The following is a 5,280-nucleotide window of genomic DNA, read 5'->3' as shown; positions in this document are numbered from 1 at the left end:
AAATTGGGTTGCCTCCCAACAAGCGCTATCGTTTAATGCCCCTAGCTAGGCATAACAAGCAAGAATAGATCTAGGTATTTTCATCTTTGGTAGGCAATTCTTCAATGAGGCATCTACCATCTTTAGGAATTTCTTTCTTTTTATTAATTATCAAGCTTTTAGGCACAAGATCAAAAAATTCATTTGTAACAAATGGTTCCTTAATGATAGCAAAAAGATTGGGATGAACACTTATAGATTTGAGATCCGCATTTTCCTTACTAGATGATTCACCCTTATTTTTAGGAACGTACATAAGTTTGGCAACTTTAGTGGAAGGACTCGGAGTGTTCTTTACGGAAGAAAAAGCGGTTCCCAAGTTGGAAATAATATTCTCAAGTTTATCGATCCTAATGGAATCGTGATTTATTTTCTCATTAACTATGGGTTCCTTTTCTTTAATATCTTTCAAAGTAACTCCTACTTTAGATCCATATTGAGAGATTCAGTTGTGCATATTTTTATCCAAATTTTCAATCAATTCTATGGTAGCAACCTTATTTTCAATAATCTCAAGCCTTTGCATAGTTCCTTTAACCAAGAGAGGGGGTGAGCCAAATAAATCTAACATAGCATTATAAGAATCAAAAGTATGGCTACCCAAAAAGTTCCCTCCGGTAATAGTATCAAGAACATAACGGTGCCAAGGAGTAATGCCTACATAAAAATTGTGAAGGAGAATGGTAGTAGATTGCTTCCTAGTAGATTTATTTTGAGCATTGCAAATTCTAAACCAAGCATCTTTTAGATTTTCACCCTCCCTTTGCTTAAAATTTAGAATTTCATTCTCGGGAGACAACGGAGAAGATAAGGGACTAGCCATAACGACAAGCAAGCAAACTAACACACAAGCAAACAAAAAGCAAGCGAACAAAAGGAGGCAAATAGAGGGAGGATAGGGAGGGAGAGGGCGAATAAAACGACAAGGGTGAAGTGGGGGGGAGGAAATCGAGAGGAAAATGACAAATAATGTAATGCGGGAGATAAGGGTATGTGATGGGTACTTTGTATGTTGACTTTTGCGTAGACCTCCCCGGCAACGGCGCCAGAAATCCTTCTTGCTACCTCTTTTAGCACTGTGCTGGTTTTCCCTGAAGAGGAAGGGATGATGCAACAAAGCAGCGTAAGTATTTCCCTCAGTTTTTGAGAACCAAGGTATCAATCCAGTAGGAGGCTACGCGCGAGTCCCTCATAGCTGCACAAAACAAATAAATCCTCACAACCAACGCAAATAGGGGTTGTCAATCCCTATAAGGCCACTTACGAGAGTGAGATCTGATAGATATGATAAGATAATATTTTTGGTATTTTTATGATAAAGATGCAAAGTAAAGTAAAGGCAAAGTAAATAACTAAGTAAATAACTAAGTAGTAGTAGATTGATATGATAAAGATAGACCCGGGGGCCATAGGTTTCACTAGTGGCTTCTCTCAAGAGCATAAGTATTCTAGGGTGGGTGAACAAATTACTGTTGAGCAATTGACAGAATTGAGCATAGTTATGAGAATATCTAGGTATGATCATGTATATAGGCATCACGTCCGAGACAAGTAGACCGACTCCTGCCTGCATCTACTACTATTACTCCCCTCATCGACCGCTATCCAGCATGCATCTAGAGTATTAAGTAAAAACAGAGTAACGCCTTAAGCAAGATGACATGATGTAGAGGGATAGACTCATGCAATATGAAGAAAACCCCATCTTGTTATCCTTGATGGCAACAATACAATACGTGCCTTGCTGCCCTTACTATCACCAGGAAAGGACACCGCAAGATTGAACCCAAAGCTAAGCACTTCTCGCATTGCAAGAAAGATCAATCTAGTAGGCCAAACCAAACTGATAATTCGAAGAGACTTGCAAAGATAACCAATCATACATAAAAGAATTCAGAGAAGATTCAAATATTATTCATAGATAGACTTGATCATAAACCCACAATTCATCGATCTCAACAAACACACCGCAAAAAGAAGATTACATCGAATAGATCTCCACAAGAGAGGGGGAGAACATTGTATTGAGATCCAAAAAGAGAGAAGAAGCCATATAGCTACTAACTATGGACCCGTAGGTCTGAGGTAAACTACTCACACTTCATCGGAAGGGCTATGGTGTTGATGTAGAAGCCCTCCGTGATCGATGCCCCCTCCGGCGGAGCTCCGGAACAGGCCCCGAGATAGGATCTCATGGATACAGAAAGTTGCTGCGGTGGAATTAGGGTTTTGGCTCCGTATCTGATCGTTTGGGGGTACGTGGGTATATATAGGAGGAAGAAGTACGTTGGTGGAGCAACAGGGGGCCCACGAGGGTGGAGGGTGCGCCGGGGGGGGGGGGGGTAGGCGTGCCCCCCTACCTTGTGACCTTCTGATACGTGTCTTGACATAGGGTCCAAGTCTCCTGAGTTGTATTCAATGAGAAAATCACGTTCTCGAAGGTTTCATTCCGTTTGGACTCCGTTTGATATTCCTTTTCTTCGAAACCCTAAAACAGGCAAAAACAGCAATTCTGGGCTGGGCCTTCGGTTAATAGGTTAGTCCCAAAAATAATATAAAAGTGGATAATAAAGCCCAATAATGTCCAAAATAGTAGATAATATAGCATGGAGCAATCAAAAATTATAGATACGTTGGAGACGTATCAGGGAACCATGTGTTTGGTAAGCAAACCTAACTAGATCTGTAGATCAATTGTTGTTTATCGGAGGAAGGGAGAGACATAACTAATGAGGTAGATCGATCGACGCGTGGGGAAAACAAGTTATAAGGACCTAGCTAGCTATATGTATAGCGGGAGATCGGTCGGTGTACATCCATTTGTTAGAGGCAAATAAGGCCCAGCGAGATGGATAGACAGAGAGAATGGAGTTAGGAGGTGGTGCGAGAGGTCGAGCTACTAGCTAGATAGGGGGAGGAGTGTGCGATTGTGAGATCGATGAAAAGAGGGGCGAGAGTTTACATGTGTGTGGGACCATATGAGAGACACGATGCATGGACACAGAAAGGAGGATATGGAAGGTGCGTGTGTATGTTGTAGGCAGACATCGCTGGAGAGGTTTATCGATCGGTGTGTGTCAGAAAGGAGTTGTGGAGACTGTGGGAGAACGACCTAAAGAAAAAAAACGAATGTGCACGATGGATAGAATGCTGAGGGAGGGGAGGGCGAGGAGGGCGTGTGCATGCACGAGAGAAAGTTAGTGCTAGCTACAAAGGTTAGAGGATTGTGTGGGTGTAAGAGACTAACAAAGATGATAATTTGATATGAAAGTGGATTCATATATTTGAATAGGTGATCATAGTGTTATAAACATATGCATGCATGAATATAGCGGTGGTACGCGTGCTATGGTTTTGCACATGTTATACCATAACATGATAATGCATGGCGTTTGCAACTCACAACTAAATGTCGAACAATCTAAACCATACTATACATCGAACAATCTCACATTTTATTTGAATTTGTGATAATGTGTGGCGTTTGCAGCTTACAACTAAGTATCGAACAATCTAAACAATACTATATATCAAACAATCTCACATTTTATTTGAATTTGTGGTAATGTGTGGCGTTTGCAACTCACATCTAAATACTTGTAGGAGTAGGGGGCGGGGCACCATACATTATGTGATAAACACATTATACATATGAGACATGGTTTAGATTATGAAGATCTAGCTACAGCTTGAAATGTACTGTGATTTGAAATCAACATAAAGTGGATTCAAATAATCGAGTTCAAGTTCATATAGTACACATAGTTCATATCTAACTCGACAGTAATCATGTGGTGTGCTATGAAGATAATACACAAACGATGGTTTAACTTGACAATAATGATGATTGTAGATCTTATTAAAATAGAGAAACAAATTCAAATGGTTTGACTTCTCAACAATCATTATTGCAGATCTTATTCAAATAGAGAAATGAATTCAAATTTAGTTCATATTGAAGCAGTAATATATATGTTTGGAATGCACTAAAGCGTTCATTTGAGTAGCAGCTTGCATGCATTATACACGTAGCGAAATATTTTAATTGAACATAACATGAATTTAAAGTTTTGAATGACATTTGTAGTGCAAATTGATTTGATACAGTACATGGGAGTAGACTCTCTTGTGTGGTGCGAATTGGTTTCTTTTTGTTTTTTCGTCGACGGAAGTGCGAATTGATTTGGTACAGTACATGTTAGGCTTGTCCGGAAATTTCAACCCGCGCCTTGTTACCCCGAAATATTTAAGATATATCTTTGTCTCGTTGTGCTTCGAAAACTCCCTGCATCTCAACCCGCACCTTGCTATCCCAAAATTACAACGCGCGTGAAAACTTCCACCTCCTGCGAAATCCTGACACACGAAATGCCCGTGATACCCCTGAACCGAAAGAACCGCCTAGCATAAATCGGTGGGGTACTTCCGTAACTTACCCCACATTTTGGACAGGTGTGTCCCTAAGCCATGGTTCCCCACTCCCACCCCATCAGCCCACCCATTCGTACACCGAGGCCGCGAGAACCCGCGAAGCCCCACACCCTCCTGCATCCGCCACCCAGCCAGAGCCTCTTCCCCGACGACGTCATCCACAACAACACCTCGACGTCCCTCATCCACCGTACCGGATGAGGATCCATCATCGATCTCGTTGTCGTGCCGGTTCAACCACCCCGTCCTCCACCTCCAAGGAGCTGCCTCGATGTTCCCCTCGTCTTTCGCGCTACCTCCATTCCCACACCGCCGTCTTCACCCGCACCATCGGAAGAGCATCATCATAACCATTTCCTCAGATGAAGCTGAGACCTAATCGGCGCCACCAAAGAGGTTGTACACTAATCCCGCATTTTCTTCTTGATTCGATCTCATGGTGCTGCCCGGCGCTCGGTCCTGAGCCGACATGGCGCGGCTCCATCCACAGCGGCGTCACCGGCCACTTCCTCAACGGCGTCGCTCCCTCGGTGGCGACGTCCACATCAGTAGGAGCTGCTGCTGCTTTAGCTCTCGCTCGCGCTGCTGCTCTGCTCTTGCTCTTGGTCCCCTGCCTGGTCTGCTCTTGCTATTTCTCTTGCTCTTGCTCACGATGCTGCTCTCGCTCTTGCTCTTGCTTGCGATGCTGCTCCGATTTGGCTACACTTCAGTCGACTGAATCAACTTTTGGGTCAGTCGATTTTCAGGGGGTGGGGGGCTCGACGGAGTTAAGGAAGAACCAGCCGCAACGGGGAGGGGGGCTCGCCGGAG

The sequence above is a fragment of the Triticum dicoccoides genome, chromosome 4A, assembly GCF_002162155.2.
Source record: "Triticum dicoccoides isolate Atlit2015 ecotype Zavitan chromosome 4A, WEW_v2.0, whole genome shotgun sequence".
Lineage (NCBI taxonomy): Eukaryota > Viridiplantae > Streptophyta > Magnoliopsida > Poales > Poaceae > Triticum > Triticum dicoccoides.
Note: the sequence above shows the minus strand (reverse complement) of the source record.